The 17167-nt window shown below is 44.8% G+C and overlaps 13 non-coding genes across 13 annotated transcripts; all 13 read left to right on the top strand.

The window, feature by feature from the left end:
* The first annotated feature begins 294 nt into the window (after window positions 1–294).
* LOC141196324 (U2 spliceosomal RNA) lies at window positions 295–478 on the top strand. Its single transcript, XR_012268877.1, has one exon. It is a non-coding gene; the product is annotated as a U2 spliceosomal RNA (small nuclear RNA).
* Window positions 479–1599: 1121 nt separating this feature from the next.
* On the top strand, window positions 1600–1790 carry LOC141194884 (U2 spliceosomal RNA). The gene has a single exon (XR_012267501.1). It is a non-coding gene; the product is annotated as a U2 spliceosomal RNA (small nuclear RNA).
* A 1120-nt stretch (window positions 1791–2910) lies between these two features.
* LOC141196056 (U2 spliceosomal RNA) lies at window positions 2911–3101 on the top strand. Its single transcript, XR_012268623.1, has one exon. It is a non-coding gene; the product is annotated as a U2 spliceosomal RNA (small nuclear RNA).
* Window positions 3102–4220: 1119 nt separating this feature from the next.
* LOC141194803 (U2 spliceosomal RNA) lies at window positions 4221–4411 on the top strand. The gene has a single exon (XR_012267422.1). It is a non-coding gene; the product is annotated as a U2 spliceosomal RNA (small nuclear RNA).
* A 1122-nt stretch (window positions 4412–5533) lies between these two features.
* Window positions 5534–5724, top strand: LOC141194802 (U2 spliceosomal RNA). Its single transcript, XR_012267421.1, has one exon. It is a non-coding gene; the product is annotated as a U2 spliceosomal RNA (small nuclear RNA).
* Window positions 5725–6839: 1115 nt separating this feature from the next.
* Window positions 6840–7030, top strand: LOC141194801 (U2 spliceosomal RNA). The gene has a single exon (XR_012267420.1). It is a non-coding gene; the product is annotated as a U2 spliceosomal RNA (small nuclear RNA).
* A 1120-nt stretch (window positions 7031–8150) lies between these two features.
* LOC141194800 (U2 spliceosomal RNA) lies at window positions 8151–8341 on the top strand. The gene has a single exon (XR_012267419.1). It is a non-coding gene; the product is annotated as a U2 spliceosomal RNA (small nuclear RNA).
* A 1125-nt stretch (window positions 8342–9466) lies between these two features.
* LOC141194799 (U2 spliceosomal RNA) lies at window positions 9467–9657 on the top strand. The gene has a single exon (XR_012267418.1). It is a non-coding gene; the product is annotated as a U2 spliceosomal RNA (small nuclear RNA).
* Window positions 9658–10778: 1121 nt separating this feature from the next.
* Window positions 10779–10969, top strand: LOC141194797 (U2 spliceosomal RNA). The gene has a single exon (XR_012267417.1). It is a non-coding gene; the product is annotated as a U2 spliceosomal RNA (small nuclear RNA).
* A 1122-nt stretch (window positions 10970–12091) lies between these two features.
* Window positions 12092–12282, top strand: LOC141194795 (U2 spliceosomal RNA). Its single transcript, XR_012267415.1, has one exon. It is a non-coding gene; the product is annotated as a U2 spliceosomal RNA (small nuclear RNA).
* Window positions 12283–13403: 1121 nt separating this feature from the next.
* Window positions 13404–13594, top strand: LOC141194794 (U2 spliceosomal RNA). Its single transcript, XR_012267414.1, has one exon. It is a non-coding gene; the product is annotated as a U2 spliceosomal RNA (small nuclear RNA).
* A 1121-nt stretch (window positions 13595–14715) lies between these two features.
* Window positions 14716–14906, top strand: LOC141194793 (U2 spliceosomal RNA). Its single transcript, XR_012267413.1, has one exon. It is a non-coding gene; the product is annotated as a U2 spliceosomal RNA (small nuclear RNA).
* Window positions 14907–16029: 1123 nt separating this feature from the next.
* Window positions 16030–16220, top strand: LOC141194792 (U2 spliceosomal RNA). Its single transcript, XR_012267412.1, has one exon. It is a non-coding gene; the product is annotated as a U2 spliceosomal RNA (small nuclear RNA).
* Window positions 16221–17167: the final 947 nt, after the last annotated feature.

The raw sequence follows: 17167 nt of genomic DNA, 5'->3' as shown, positions 1-17167 counted from the left end.
TGGTGTATAATAAACTGTGCCAAGAATGCAATTTGGAAAGCAAGGAATATTTTATTGTTTAATCGTGATTTTATTTCTGTGCTTGATTGTATTAAACTGGCTTTTAGTGAAATGTATGTTTATTATTTAAAAAATGTAAAAGATATGGGCAAGAAGGAAGCGAACCGTAGATGGTGCTTTTATATGTGGAATTCTATTTTATATTGATTATTCTCTGTAATGTATAATTGTCAAATGTTTTTATGGGTTTTTTTGTACTTGAAAGGTTTCGCATTGATTGTCTTGTAATCTGACTTATGTACAATAAAATTATGTTGAAACCTTATCTGTTCTTATCAGTTTAATATCTGATACGTCCCCTATCTGGGGACCATATATTAAATGGATTTTTAGAACAGGGAGATGGAAAAAGAGCTTGCTCTGTCCACTCCACGCATTGACCTGGTATTGCAGTATCTCCAGGACCGGTGCACCCCTTCTTTAATGCAGTTTCTAAAATCAGAAAGAATTGAATTCAATGCTTTTTGTTCATTTTGCTTGTTTGTCGGATTTTGGGATGGACTCTTTGGCTTTGCTTTTCTTCTCCTCATTGGATTTTTCATGTTAAAAGTTGCAGAAGCCAGATGACAAGCTCATTTTGGTTCAACTTCAGCAACTGTGCATTGCATTGCCATGTAATGTAATGTAATGCAATGCTATCTATCTAGCTCTCCCTCTATACTTCCTTTTGGATAAACAGACATATTAGGCAAGCATTTTGGAGCTTTCACCTAAATAACTACAGGTGGTGAGATAAGCTGCACAATATAATTGACCTTTCAGTATATTGTTGCACACACACCATCTATTTAGCAAATGCCCTTGTTATCAACAGCAGCCTTTTAAACTCACCTGAGCTAACAGGTATGTGAGCTGGTTACTCTGCTGCGCTTAAAATTTCTTTTTTGGTTTGCTACAATGCCTTTTCTGAAACGTTGTCTCCCTCTGCTGGAACACTGACTTCTTTCATTTAATGCCTGCAGACTATAAAAGAGAAACCAACCCAAAAAGTTTGGTTGATTAGTCTGTGGCATTCTTTTAAACTGTTGCTTATGGCGGTCTCTGTGAGCTTCTCAGTGACATTCAGCCATCCAGGTATCCCGCCTGCAGTAGACGGAATGTGGCAATGGAACGCTGGCTGCGCGTGTCATAATAGGCTCTGAGCCTTTATATACCTGCGCACAGCAGCAGCCACCTTCAGTCTGCTGCTGGACAGCCAGCAGCAGCAGCAGCAGGAGAGGTAATTAATCAGCAACCCTCCTGCTAAGCGTAGACAGCTGCTCGTTCCACCCCCCCCCCCGCCTTAATTGGTTCTCCTCCCTTCCAACGGTGTTGAGGCGGGTGGGAACAGCCGGGGGTTGAGGGTACTGTGCTAAAAGAGGTGGAGTTATGCAGATCTAAAACGCGTGGATTGCAGCAGCAGCAAGCCGAAAAGTGCAGGCATGTGAGGGATCTAGAGGTTGACAGCATGTCTTCTTAACGGGAGTCCAGGTGGCCATCTCCACAAATGGACTTTTCAGAATCCTTGGGTGGCACCGTAGTCGGAAACCAATTCTGGTTATCGCTTCTCGGCCTTTTGGCTAAGATCAAGTGTAGTATCTGTTCTTATCAGTTTAATATCTGATACGTCCCCTATCTGGGGACCATATATTAAATGGATTTTTAGAACAGGGAGATGGAAAAAGAGCTTGCTCTGTCCACTCCACGCATTGACCTGGTATTGCAGTATCTCCAGGACCAGTGCACCCCTTCTTTAATGCAGTTTCTAAAATCAGAAAGAATTGAATTCAATGCTTTTTGTTCATTTTGCTTGTTTGTCGGATTTTGGGATGGACTCTTTGGCTTTGCTTTTCTTCTCCTCATTGGATTTTTCATGTTAAAAGTTGCAGAAGCCAGATGACAAGCTCATTTTGGTTCAACTTCAGCAACTGTGCATTGCATTGCCATGTAATGTAATGTAATGCAATGCTATCTATCTAGCTCTCCCTCTATACTTCCTTTTGGATAAACAGACATATTAGGCAAGCATTTTGGAGCTTTCACCTAAATAACTACAGGTGGTGAGATAAGCTGCACAATATAATTGACCTTTCAGTATATTGTTGCACACACACCATCTATTTAGCAAATGCCCTTGTTATCAACAGCAGCCTTTTAAACTCACCTGAGCTAACAGGTATGTGAGCTGGTTACTCTGCTGCGCTTAAAATTTCTTTTTTGGTTTGCTACAATGCCTTTTCTGAAACGTTGTCTCCCTCTGCTGGAACACTGACTTCTTTCATTTAATGCCTGCAGACTATAAAAGAGAAACCAACCCAAAAAGTTTGGTTGATTAGTCTGTGGCATTCTTTTAAACTGTTGCTTATGGCGGTCTCTGTGAGCTTCTCAGTGACATTCAGCCATCCAGGTATCCCGCCTGCAGTAGACGGAATGTGGCAATGGAACGCTGGCTGCGCGTGTCATAATAGGCTCTGAGCCTTTATATACCTGCGCACAGCAGCAGCCACCTTCAGTCTGCTGCTGGACAGCCAGCAGCAGCAGCAGCAGGAGAGGTAATTAATCAGCAACCCTCCTGCTAAGGGTAGACAGCTGCTCGTTCCACCCCCCCCCCGCCTTAATTGGTTCTCCTCCCTTCCAACGGTGTTGAGGCGGGTGGGAACAGCCGGGGGTTGAGGGTACTGTGCTAAAAGAGGTGGAGTTATGCAGATCTAAAACGCGTGGATTGCAGCAGCAGCAAGCCGAAAAGTGCAGGCATGTGAGGGATCTAGAGGTTGACAGCATGTCTTCTTAACGGGAGTCCAGGTGGCCATCTCCACAAATGGACTTTTCAGAATCCTTGGGTGGCACCGTAGTCGGAAACCAATTCTGGTTATCGCTTCTCGGCCTTTTGGCTAAGATCAAGTGTAGTATCTGCTCTTATCAGTTTAATATCTGATACGTCCCCTATCTGGGGACCATATATTAAATGGATTTTTAGAACAGGGAGATGGAAAAAGAGCTTGCTCTGTCCACTCCATGCATTGACCTGGTATTGCAGTATCTCCAGGACCGGTGCACCCCTTCTTTAATGCAGTTTCTAAAATCAGAAAGAATTGAATTCAATGCTTTTTGTTCATTTTGCTTGTTTGTCGGATTTTGGGATGGACTCTTTGGCTTTGCTTTTCTTCTCCTCATTGGATTTTTCATGCTAAAAGTTGCAGAAGCCAGATGACAAGCTCATTTTGGTTCAACTTCAGCAACTGTGCATTGCATTGCCATGTAATGTAATGTAATGCAATGCTATCTATCTAGCTCTCCCTCTATACTTCCTTTTGGATAAACAGACATATTAGGCAAGCATTTTGGAGCTTTCACCTAAATAACTACAGGTGGTGAGATAAGCTGCACAATATCATTGACCTTTCAGTATATTGTTGCACACACACCATCTATTTAGCAAATGCCCTTGTTATCAACAGCAGCCTTTTAAACTCACCTGAGCTAACAGGTATGTGAGCTGGTTACTCTGCTGCGCTTAAAATTTCTTTTTGGTTTGCTACAATGCCTTTTCTGAAACGTTGTCTCCCTCTGCTGGAACACTGACTTCTTTCATTTAATGCCTGCAGACTATAAAAGAGAAACCAACCCAAAAAGTTTGGTTGATTAGTCTGTGGCATTCTTTTAAACTGTTGCTTATGGCGGTCTCTGTGAGTTTCTCAGTGACATTCAGCCATCCAGGTATCCCGCCTGCAGTAGACGGAATGTGGCAATGGAACGCTGGCTGCGCGTGTCATAATAGGCTCTGAGCCTTTATATACCTGCGCACAGCAGCAGCCACCTTCAGTGTGCTGCTGGACAGCCAGCAGCAGCAGCAGCAGGAGAGGTAATTAATCAGCAACCCTCCTGCTAAGGGTAGACAGCTGCTCGTTCCACCCCCCCCCCGCCTTAATTGGTTCTCCTCCCTTCCAACGGTGTTGAGGCGGGTGGGAACAGCCGGGGGTTGAGGGTACTGTGCTAAAAGAGGTGGAGTTATGCAGATCTAAAACGCGTGGATTGCAGCAGCAGCAAGCCGAAAAGTGCAGGCATGTGAGGGATCTAGAGGTTGACAGCATGTCTTCTTAACGGGAGTCCAGGTGGCCATCTCCACAAATGGACTTTTCAGAATCCTTGGGTGGCACCGTAGTCGGAAACCAATTCTGGTTATCGCTTCTCGGCCTTTTGGCTAAGATCAAGTGTAGTATCTGTTCTTATCAGTTTAATATCTGATACGTCCCCTATCTGGGGACCATATATTAAATGGATTTTTAGAACAGGGAGATGGAAAAAGAGCTTGCTCTGTCCACTCCACGCATTGACCTGGTATTGCAGTATCTCCAGGACCGGTGCACCCCTTCTTTAATGCAGTTTCTAAAATCAGAAAGAATTGAATTCAATGCTTTTTGTTCATTTTGCTTGTTTGTCGGATTTTGGGATGGACTCTTTGGCTTTGCTTTTCTTCTCCTCATTGGATTTTTCATGTTAAAAGTTGCAGAAGCCAGATGACAAGCTCATTTTGGTTCAACTTCAGCAACTGTGCATTGCATTGCCATGTAATGTAATGTAATGCAATGCTATCTATCTAGCTCTCCCTCTATACTTCCTTTTGGATAAACAGACATATTAGGCAAGCATTTTGGAGCTTTCACCTAAATAACTACAGGTGGTGAGATAAGCTGCACAATATAATTGACCTTTCAGTATATTGTTGCACACACACCATCTATTTAGCAAATGCCCTTGTTATCAACAGCAGCCTTTTAAACTCACCTGAGCTAACAGGTATGTGAGCTGGTTACTCTGCTGCGCTTAAAATTTCTTTTTTGGTTTGCTACAATGCCTTTTCTGAAACGTTGTCTCCCTCTGCTGGAACACTGACTTCTTTCATTTAATGCCTGCAGACTATAAAAGAGAAACCAACCCAAAAAGTTTGGTTGATTAGTCTGTGGCATTCTTTTAAACTGTTGCTTATGGCGGTCTCTGTGAGCTTCTCAGTGACATTCAGCCATCCAGGTATCCCGCCTGCAGTAGACGGAATGTGGCAATGGAACGCTGGCTGCGCGTGTCATAATAGGCTCTGAGCCTTTATATACCTGCGCACAGCAGCAGCCACCTTCAGTCTGCTGCTGGACAGCCAGCAGCAGCAGCAGCAGGAGAGGTAATTAATCAGCAACCCTCCTGCTAAGGGTAGACAGCTGCTCGTTCCACCCCCCCCCCCCGCCTTAATTGGTTCTCCTCCCTTCCAACGGTGTTGAGGCGGGTGGGAACAGCCGGGGGTTGAGGGTACTGTGCTAAAAGAGGTGGAGTTATGCAGATCTAAAACGCGTGGATTGCAGCAGCAGCAAGCCGAAAAGTGCAGGCATGTGAGGGATCTAGAGGTTGACAGCATGTCTTCTTAACGGGAGTCCAGGTGGCCATCTCCACAAATGGACTTTTCAGAATCCTTGGGTGGCACCGTAGTCGGAAACCAATTCTGGTTATCGCTTCTCGGCCTTTTGGCTAAGATCAAGTGTAGTATCTGTTCTTATCAGTTTAATATCTGATACGTCCCCTATCTGGGGACCATATATTAAATGGATTTTTAGAACAGGGAGATGGAAAAAGAGCTTGCTCTGTCCACTCCACGCATTGACCTGGTATTGCAGTATCTCCAGGACCGGTGCACCCCTTCTTTAATGCAGTTTCTAAAATCAGAAAGAATTGAATTCAATGCTTTTTGTTCATTTTGCTTGTTTGTCGGATTTTGGGATGGACTCTTTGGCTTTGCTTTTCTTCTCCTCATTGGATTTTTCATGTTAAAAGTTGCAGAAGCCAGATGACAAGCTCATTTTGGTTCAACTTCAGCAACTGTGCATTGCATTGCCATGTAATGTAATGTAATGCAATGCTATCTATCTAGCTCTCCCTCTATACTTCCTTTTGGATAAACAGACATATTAGGCAAGCATTTTGGAGCTTTCACCTAAATAACTACAGGTGGTGAGATAAGCTGCACAATATAATTGACCTTTCAGTATATTGTTGCACACACACCATCTATTTAGCAAATGCCCTTGTTATCAACAGCAGCCTTTTAAACTCACCTGAGCTAACAGGTATGTGAGCTGGTTACTCTGCTGCGCTTAAAATTTCTTTTTTGGTTTGCTACAATGCCTTTTCTGAAACGTTGTCTCCCTCTGCTGGAACACTGACTTCTTTCATTTAATGCCTGCAGACTATAAAAGAGAAACCAACCCAAAAAGTTTGGTTGATTAGTCTGTGGCATTCTTTTAAACTGTTGCTTATGGCGGTCTCTGTGAGCTTCTCAGTGACATTCAGCCATCCAGGCCTGCAGTAGACGGAATGTGGCAATGGAACGCTGGCTGCGCGTGTCATAATAGGCTCTGAGCCTTTATATACCTGCGCACAGCAGCAGCCACCTTCAGTCTGCTGCTGGACAGCCAGCAGCAGCAGCAGCAGGAGAGGTAATTAATCAGCAACCCTCCTGCTAAGGGTAGACAGCTGCTCGTTCCACCCCCCCCCCCCGCCTTAATTGGTTCTCCTCCCTTCCAACGGTGTTGAGGCGGGTGGGAACAGCCGGGGGTTGAGGGTACTGTGCTAAAAGAGGTGGAGTTATGCAGATCTAAAACGCGTGGATTGCAGCAGCAGCAAGCCGAAAAGTGCAGGCATGTGAGGGATCTAGAGGTTGACAGCATGTCTTCTTAACGGGAGTCCAGGTGGCCATCTCCACAAATGGACTTTTCAGAATCCTTGGGTGGCACCGTAGTCGGAAACCAATTCTGGTTATCGCTTCTCGGCCTTTTGGCTAAGATCAAGTGTAGTATCTGTTCTTATCAGTTTAATATCTGATACGTCCCCTATCTGGGGACCATATATTAAATGGATTTTTAGAACAGGGAGATGGAAAAAGAGCTTGCTCTGTCCACTCCACGCATTGACCTGGTATTGCAGTATCTCCAGGACCGGTGCACCCCTTCTTTAATGCAGTTTCTAAAATCAGAAAGAATTGAATTCAATGCTTTTTGTTCATTTTGCTTGTTTGTCGGATTTTGGGATGGACTCTTTGGCTTTGCTTTTCTTCTCCTCATTGGATTTTTCATGTTAAAAGTTGCAGAAGCCAGATGACAAGCTCATTTTGGTTCAACTTCAGCAACTGTGCATTGCATTGCCATGTAATGTAATGTAATGCAATGCTATCTATCTAGCTCTCCCTCTATACTTCCTTTTGGATAAACAGACATATTAGGCAAGCATTTTGGAGCTTTCACCTAAATAACTACAGGTGGTGAGATAAGCTGCACAATATAATTGACCTTTCAGTATATTGTTGCACACACACCATCTATTTAGCAAATGCCCTTGTTATCAACAGCAGCCTTTTAAACTCACCTAAGCTAACAGGTATGTGAGCTGGTTACTCTGCTGCGCTTAAAATTTCTTTTTTAGTTTGCTACAATGCCTTTTCTGAAACGTTGTCTCCCTCTGCTGGAACACTGACTTCTTTCATTTAATGCCTGCAGACTATAAAAGAGAAACCAACCCAAAAAGTTTGGTTGATTAGTCTGTGGCATTCTTTTAAACTGTTGCTTATGGCGGTCTCTGTGAGCTTCTCAGTGACATTCAGCCATCCAGGTATCCCGCCTGCAGTAGACGGAATGTGGCAATGGAACGCTGGCTGCGCGTGTCATAATAGGCTCTGAGCCTTTATATACCTGCGCACAGCAGCAGCCACCTTCAGTCTGCTGCTGGACAGCCAGCAGCAGCAGCAGCAGGAGAGGTAATTAATCAGCAACCCTCCTGCTAAGGGTAGACAGCTGCTCGTTCCACCCCCCCCCCGCCTTAATTGGTTCTCCTCCCTTCCAACGGTGTTGAGGCGGGTGGGAACAGCCGGGGGTTGAGGGTACTGTGCTAAAAGAGGTGGAGTTATGCAGATCTAAAACGCGTGGATTGCAGCAGCAGCAAGCCGAAAAGTGCAGGCATGTGAGGGATCTAGAGGCTGACAGCATGTCTTCTTAACGGGAGTCCAGGTGGCCATCTCCACAAATGGACTTTTCAGAATCCTTGGGTGGCACCGTAGTCGGAAACCAATTCTGGTTATCGCTTCTCGGCCTTTTGGCTAAGATCAAGTGTAGTATCTGTTCTTATCAGTTTAATATCTGATACGTCCCCTATCTGGGGACCATATATTAAATGGATTTTTAGAACAGGGAGATGGAAAAAGAGCTTGCTCTGTCCACTCCACGCATTGACCTGGTATTGCAGTATCTCCAGGACCGGTGCACCCCTTCTTTAATGCAGTTTCTAAAATCAGAAAGAATTGAATTCAATGCTTTTTGTTCATTTTGCTTGTTTGTCGGATTTTGGGATGGACTCTTTGGCTTTGCTTTTCTTCTCCTCATTGGATTTTTCATGTTAAAAGTTGCAGAAGCCAGATGACAAGCTCATTTTGGTTCAACTTCAGCAACTGTGCATTGCATTGCCATGTAATGTAATGTAATGCAATGCTATCTATCTAGCTCTCCCTCTATACTTCCTTTTGGATAAACAGACATATTAGGCAAGCATTTTGGAGCTTTCACCTAAATAACTACAGGTGGTGAGATAAGCTGCACAATATAATTGACCTTTCAGTATATTGTTGCACACACACCATCTATTTAGCAAATGCCCTTGTTATCAACAGCAGCCTTTTAAACTCACCTGAGCTAACAGGTATGTGAGCTGGTTACTCTGCTGCGCTTAAAATTTCTTTTTTGGTTTGCTACAATGCCTTTTCTGAAACGTTGTCTCCCTCTGCTGGAACACTGACTTCTTTCATTTAATGCCTGCAGACTATAAAAGAGAAACCAACCCAAAAAGTTTGGTTGATTAGTCTGTGGCATTCTTTTAAACTGTTGCTTATGGCGGTCTCTGTGAGCTTCTCAGTGACATTCAGCCATCCAGGTATCCCGCCTGCAGTAGACGGAATGTGGCAATGGAACGCTGGCTGCGCGTGTCATAATAGGCTCTGAGCCTTTATATACCTGCGCACAGCAGCAGCCACCTTCAGTCTGCTGCTGGACAGCCAGCAGCAGCAGCAGCAGGAGAGGTAATTAATCAGCAACCCTCCTGCTAAGGGTAGACAGCTGCTCGTTCCACCCCCCCCCCCCCCCGCCTTAATTGGTTCTCCTCCCTTCCAACGGTGTTGAGGCGGGTGGGAACAGCCGGGGGTTGAGGGTACTGTGCTAAAAGAGGTGGAGTTATGCAGATCTAAAACGCGTGGATTGCAGCAGCAGCAAGCCGAAAAGTGCAGGCATGTGAGGGATCTAGAGGTTGACAGCATGTCTTCTTAACGGGAGTCCAGGTGGCCATCTCCACAAATGGACTTTTCAGAATCCTTGGGTGGCACCGTAGTCGGAAACCAATTCTGGTTATCGCTTCTCGGCCTTTTGGCTAAGATCAAGTGTAGTATCTGTTCTTATCAGTTTAATATCTGATACGTCCCCTATCTGGGGACCATATATTAAATGGATTTTTAGAACAGGGAGATGGAAAAAGAGCTTGCTCTGTCCACTCCACGCATTGACCTGGTATTGCAGTATCTCCAGGACCGGTGCACCCCTTCTTTAATGCAGTTTCTAAAATCAGAAAGAATTGAATTCAATGCTTTTTGTTCATTTTGCTTGTTTGTCGGATTTTGGGATGGACTCTTTGGCTTTGCTTTTCTTCTCCTCATTGGATTTTTCATGTTAAAAGTTGCAGAAGCCAGATGACAAGCTCATTTTGGTTCAACTTCAGCAACTGTGCATTGCATTGCCATGTAATGTAATGTAATGCAATGCTATCTATCTAGCTCTCCCTCTATACTTCCTTTTGGATAAACAGACATATTAGGCAAGCATTTTGGAGCTTTCACCTAAATAACTACAGGTGGTGAGATAAGCTGCACAATATAATTGACCTTTCAGTATATTGTTGCACACACACCATCTATTTAGCAAATGCCCTTGTTATCAACAGCAGCCTTTTAAACTCACCTGAGCTAACAGGTATGTGAGCTGGTTACTCTGCTGCGCTTAAAATTTCTTTTTTGGTTTGCTACAATGCCTTTTCTGAAACGTTGTCTCCCTCTGCTGGAACACTGACTTCTTTCATTTAATGCCTGCAGACTATAAAAGAGAAACCAACCCAAAAAGTTTGGTTGATTAGTCTGTGGCATTCTTTTAAACTGTTGCTTATGGCGGTCTCTGTGAGCTTCTCAGTGACATTCAGCCATCCAGGTATCCCGCCTGCAGTAGACGGAATGTGGCAATGGAACGCTGGCTGCGCGTGTCATAATAGGCTCTGAGCCTTTATATACCTGCGCACAGCAGCAGCCACCTTCAGTCTGCTGCTGGACAGCCAGCAGCAGCAGCAGCAGGAGAGGTAATTAATCAGCAACCCTCCTGCTAAGGGTAGACAGCTGCTCGTTCCACCCCCCCCCCCGCCTTAATTGGTTCTCCTCCCTTCCAACGGTGTTGAGGCGGGTGGGAACAGCCGGGGGTTGAGGGTACTGTGCTAAAAGAGGTGGAGTTATGCAGATCTAAAACGCGTGGATTGCAGCAGCAGCAAGCCGAAAAGTGCAGGCATGTGAGGGATCTAGAGGTTGACAGCATGTCTTCTTAACGGGAGTCCAGGTGGCCATCTCCACAAATGGACTTTTCAGAATCCTTGGGTGGCACCGTAGTCGGAAACCAATTCTGGTTATCGCTTCTCGGCCTTTTGGCTAAGATCAAGTGTAGTATCTGTTCTTATCAGTTTAATATCTGATACGTCCCCTATCTGGGGACCATATATTAAATGGATTTTTAGAACAGGGAGATGGAAAAAGAGCTTGCTCTGTCCACTCCACGCATTGACCTGGTATTGCAGTATCTCCAGGACCGGTGCACCCCTTCTTTAATGCAGTTTCTAAAATCAGAAAGAATTGAATTCAATGCTTTTTGTTCATTTTGCTTGTTTGTCGGATTTTGGGATGGACTCTTTGGCTTTGCTTTTCTTCTCCTCATTGGATTTTTCATGTTAAAAGTTGCAGAAGCCAGATGACAAGCTCATTTTGGTTCAACTTCAGCAACTGTGCATTGCATTGCCATGTAATGTAATGTAATGCAATGCTATCTATCTAGCTCTCCCTCTATACTTCCTTTTGGATAAACAGACATATTAGGCAAGCATTTTGGAGCTTTCACCTAAATAACTACAGGTGGTGAGATAAGCTGCACAATATAATTGACCTTTCAGTATATTGTTGCACACACACCATCTATTTAGCAAATGCCCTTGTTATCAACAGCAGCCTTTTAAACTCACCTGAGCTAACAGGTATGTGAGCTGGTTACTCTGCTGCGCTTAAAATTTCTTTTTTGGTTTGCTACAATGCCTTTTCTGAAACGTTGTCTCCCTCTGCTGGAACACTGACTTCTTTCATTTAATGCCTGCAGACTATAAAAGAGAAACCAACCCAAAAAGTTTGGTTGATTAGTCTGTGGCATTCTTTTAAACTGTTGCTTATGGCGGTCTCTGTGAGCTTCTCAGTGACATTCAGCCATCCAGGTATCCCGCCTGCAGTAGACGGAATGTGGCAATGGAACGCTGGCTGCGCGTGTCATAATAGGCTCTGAGCCTTTATATACCTGCGCACAGCAGCAGCCACCTTCAGTCTGCTGCTGGACAGCCAGCAGCAGCAGCAGCAGGAGAGGTAATTAATCAGCAACCCTCCTGCTAAGGGTAGACAGCTGCTCGTTCCACCCCCCCCCCCCGCCTTAATTGGTTCTCCTCCCTTCCAACGGTGTTGAGGCGGGTGGGAACAGCCGGGGGTTGAGGGTACTGTGCTAAAAGAGGTGGAGTTATGCAGATCTAAAACGCGTGGATTGCAGCAGCAGCAAGCCGAAAAGTGCAGGCATGTGAGGGATCTAGAGGTTGACAGCATGTCTTCTTAACGGGAGTCCAGGTGGCCATCTCCACAAATGGACTTTTCAGAATCCTTGGGTGGCACCGTAGTCGGAAACCAATTCTGGTTATCGCTTCTCGGCCTTTTGGCTAAGATCAAGTGTAGTATCTGTTCTTATCAGTTTAATATCTGATACGTCCCCTATCTGGGGACCATATATTAAATGGATTTTTAGAACAGGGAGATGGAAAAAGAGCTTGCTCTGTCCACTCCACGCATTGACCTGGTATTGCAGTATCTCCAGGACCGGTGCACCCCTTCTTTAATGCAGTTTCTAAAATCAGAAAGAATTGAATTCAATGCTTTTTGTTCATTTTGCTTGTTTGTCGGATTTTGGGATGGACTCTTTGGCTTTGCTTTTCTTCTCCTCATTGGATTTTTCATGTTAAAAGTTGCAGAAGCCAGATGACAAGCTCATTTTGGTTCAACTTCAGCAACTGTGCATTGCATTGCCATGTAATGTAATGTAATGCAATGCTATCTATCTAGCTCTCCCTCTATACTTCCTTTTGGATAAACAGACATATTAGGCAAGCATTTTGGAGCTTTCACCTAAATAACTACAGGTGGTGAGATAAGCTGCACAATATAATTGACCTTTCAGTATATTGTTGCACACACACCATCTATTTAGCAAATGCCCTTGTTATCAACAGCAGCCTTTTAAACTCACCTGAGCTAACAGGTATGTGAGCTGGTTACTCTGCTGCGCTTAAAATTTCTTTTTTGGTTTGCTACAATGCCTTTTCTGAAACGTTGTCTCCCTCTGCTGGAACACTGACTTCTTTCATTTAATGCCTGCAGACTATAAAAGAGAAACCAACCCAAAAAGTTTGGTTGATTAGTCTGTGGCATTCTTTTAAACTGTTGCTTATGGCGGTCTCTGTGAGCTTCTCAGTGACATTCAGCCATCCAGGTATCCCGCCTGCAGTAGACGGAATGTGGCAATGGAACGCTGGCTGCGCGTGTCATAATAGGCTCTGAGCCTTTATATACCTGCGCACAGCAGCAGCCACCTTCAGTCTGCTGCTGGACAGCCAGCAGCAGCAGCAGCAGGAGAGGTAATTAATCAGCAACCCTCCTGCTAAGGGTAGACAGCTGCTCGTTCCACCCCCCCCCCCGCCTTAATTGGTTCTCCTCCCTTCCAACGGTGTTGAGGCGGGTGGGAACAGCCGGGGGTTGAGGGTACTGTGCTAAAAGAGGTGGAGTTATGCAGATCTAAAACGCGTGGATTGCAGCAGCAGCAAGCCGAAAAGTGCAGGCATGTGAGGGATCTAGAGGTTGACAGCATGTCTTCTTAACGGGAGTCCAGGTGGCCATCTCCACAAATGGACTTTTCAGAATCCTTGGGTGGCACCGTAGTCGGAAACCAATTCTGGTTATCGCTTCTCGGCCTTTTGGCTAAGATCAAGTGTAGTATCTGTTCTTATCAGTTTAATATCTGATACGTCCCCTATCTGGGGACCATATATTAAATGGATTTTTAGAACAGGGAGATGGAAAAAGAGCTTGCTCTGTCCACTCCACGCATTGACCTGGTATTGCAGTATCTCCAGGACCGGTGCACCCCTTCTTTAATGCAGTTTCTAAAATCAGAAAGAATTGAATTCAATGCTTTTTGTTCATTTTGCTTGTTTGTCGGATTTTGGGATGGACTCTTTGGCTTTGCTTTTCTTCTCCTCATTGGATTTTTCATGTTAAAAGTTGCAGAAGCCAGATGACAAGCTCATTTTGGTTCAACTTCAGCAACTGTGCATTGCATTGCCATGTAATGTAATGTAATGCAATGCTATCTATCTAGCTCTCCCTCTATACTTCCTTTTGGATAAACAGACATATTAGGCAAGCATTTTGGAGCTTTCACCTAAATAACTACAGGTGGTGAGATAAGCTGCACAATATAATTGACCTTTCAGTATATTGTTGCACACACACCATCTATTTAGCAAATGCCCTTGTTATCAACAGCAGCCTTTTAAACTCACCTGAGCTAACAGGTATGTGAGCTGGTTACTCTGCTGCGCTTAAAATTTCTTTTTTGGTTTGCTACAATGCCTTTTCTGAAACGTTGTCTCCCTCTGCTGGAACACTGACTTCTTTCATTTAATGCCTGCAGACTATAAAAGAGAAACCAACCCAAAAAGTTTGGTTGATTAGTCTGTGGCATTCTTTTAAACTGTTGCTTATGGCGGTCTCTGTGAGCTTCTCAGTGACATTCAGCCATCCAGGTATCCCGCCTGCAGTAGACGGAATGTGGCAATGGAACGCTGGCTGCGCGTGTCATAATAGGCTCTGAGCCTTTATATACCTGCGCACAGCAGCAGCCACCTTCAGTCTGCTGCTGGACAGCCAGCAGCAGCAGCAGCAGGAGAGGTAATTAATCAGCAACCCTCCTGCTAAGGGTAGACAGCTGCTCGTTCCACCCCCCCCCCCGCCTTAATTGGTTCTCCTCCCTTCCAACGGTGTTGAGGCGGGTGGGAACAGCCGGGGGTTGAGGGTACTGTGCTAAAAGAGGTGGAGTTATGCAGATCTAAAACGCGTGGATTGCAGCAGCAGCAAGCCGAAAAGTGCAGGCATGTGAGGGATCTAGAGGTTGACAGCATGTCTTCTTAACGGGAGTCCAGGTGGCCATCTCCACAAATGGACTTTTCAGAATCCTTGGGTGGCACCGTAGTCGGAAACCAATTCTGGTTATCGCTTCTCGGCCTTTTGGCTAAGATCAAGTGTAGTATCTGTTCTTATCAGTTTAATATCTGATACGTCCCCTATCTGGGGACCATATATTAAATGGATTTTTAGAACAGGGAGATGGAAAAAGAGCTTGCTCTGTCCACTCCACGCATTGACCTGGTATTGCAGTATCTCCAGGACCGGTGCACCCCTTCTTTAATGCAGTTTCTAAAATCAGAAAGAATTGAATTCAATGCTTTTTGTTCATTTTGCTTGTTTGTCGGATTTTGGGATGGACTCTTTGGCTTTGCTTTTCTTCTCCTCATTGGATTTTTCATGTTAAAAGTTGCAGAAGCCAGATGACAAGCTCATTTTGGTTCAACTTCAGCAACTGTGCATTGCATTGCCATGTAATGTAATGTAATGCAATGCTATCTATCTAGCTCTCCCTCTATACTTCCTTTTGGATAAACAGACATATTAGGCAAGCATTTTGGAGCTTTCACCTAAATAACTACAGGTGGTGAGATAAGCTGCACAATATAATTGACCTTTCAGTATATTGTTGCACACACACCATCTATTTAGCAAATGCCCTTGTTATCAACAGCAGCCTTTTAAACTCACCTGAGCTAACAGGTATGTGAGCTGGTTACTCTGCTGCGCTTAAAATTTCTTTTTTGGTTTGCTACAATGCCTTTTCTGAAACGTTGTCTCCCTCTGCTGGAACACTGACTTCTTTCATTTAATGCCTGCAGACTATAAAAGAGAAACCAACCCAAAAAGTTTGGTTGATTAGTCTGTGGCATTCTTTTAAACTGTTGCTTATGGCGGTCTCTGTGAGCTTCTCAGTGACATTCAGCCATCCAGGTATCCCGCCTGCAGTAGACGGAATGTGGCAATGGAACGCTGGCTGCGCGTGTCATAATAGGCTCTGAGCCTTTATATACCTGCGCACAGCAGCAGCCACCTTCAGTCTGCTGCTGGACAGCCAGCAGCAGCAGCAGCAGGAGAGGTAATTAATCAGCAACCCTCCTGCTAAGGGTAGACAGCTGCTCGTTCCACCCCCCCCCCCCCGCCTTAATTGGTTCTCCTCCCTTCCAACGGTGTTGAGGCGGGTGGGAACAGCCGGGGGTTGAGGGTACTGTGCTAAAAGAGGTGGAGTTATGCAGATCTAAAACGCGTGGATTGCAGCAGCAGCAAGCCGAAAAGTGCAGGCATGTGAGGGATCTAGAGGTTGACAGCATGTCTTCTTAACGGGAGTCCAGGTGGCCATCTCCACAAATGGACTTTTCAGAATCCTTGGGTGGCACCGTAGTCGGAAACCAATTCTGGTTATCGCTTCTCGGCCTTTTGGCTAAGATCAAGTGTAGTATCTGTTCTTATCAGTTTAATATCTGATACGTCCCCTATCTGGGGACCATATATTAAATGGATTTTTAGAACAGGGAGATGGAAAAAGAGCTTGCTCTGTCCACTCCACGCATTGACCTGGTATTGCAGTATCTCCAGGACCGGTGCACCCCTTCTTTAATGCAGTTTCTAAAATCAGAAAGAATTGAATTCAATGCTTTTTGTTCATTTTGCTTGTTTGTCGGATTTTGGGATGGACTCTTTGGCTTTGCTTTTCTTCTCCTCATTGGATTTTTCATGTTAAAAGTTGCAGAAGCCAGATGACAAGCTCATTTTGGTTCAACTTCAGCAACTGTGCATTGCATTGCCATGTAATGTAATGTAATGCAATGCTATCTATCTAGCTCTCCCTCTATACTTCCTTTTGGATAAACAGACATATTAGGCAAGCATTTTGGAGCTTTCACCTAAATAACTACAGGTGGTGAGATAAGCTGCACAATATAATTGACCTTTCAGTATATTGTTGCACACACACCATCTATTTAGCAAATGCCCTTGTTATCAACAGCAGCCTTTTAAACTCACCTGAGCTAACAGGTATGTGAGCTGGTTACTCTGCTGCGCTTAAAATTTCTTTTTTGGTTTGCTACAATGCCTTTTCTGAAACGTTGTCTCCCTCTGCTGGAACACTGACTTCTTTCATTTAATGCCTGCAGACTATAAAAGAGAAACCAACCCAAAAAGTTTGGTTGATTAGTCTGTGGCATTCTTTTAAACTGTTGCTTATGGCGGTCTCTGTGAGCTTCTCAGTGACATTCAGCCATCCAGGTATCCCGCCTGCAGTAGACGGAATGTGGCAATGGAACGCTGGCTGTGCGTGTCATAATAGGCTCTGAGCCTTTATATACCTGCGCACAGCAGCAGCCACCTTCAGTCTGCTGCTGGACAGCCAGCAGCAGCAGCAGCAGGAGAGGTAATTAATCAGCAACCCTCCTGCTAAGGGTAGACAGCTGCTCGTTCCACCCCCCCCCGCCTTAATTGGTTCTCCTCCCTTCCAACGGTGTTGAGGCGGGTGGGAACAGCCGGGGGTTGAGGGTACTGTGCTAAAAGAGGTGGAGT

The sequence above is a fragment of the Phyllobates terribilis genome, unplaced genomic scaffold, assembly GCF_046119375.1.
Source record: "Phyllobates terribilis strain yellow unplaced genomic scaffold, ASM4611937v1 Scaffold_74__1_contigs__length_7073193, whole genome shotgun sequence".
Classification (NCBI taxonomy): domain Eukaryota; kingdom Metazoa; phylum Chordata; class Amphibia; order Anura; family Dendrobatidae; genus Phyllobates; species Phyllobates terribilis.
Note: the sequence above shows the minus strand (reverse complement) of the source record. Positions and strands in the feature narration are given on the sequence as shown.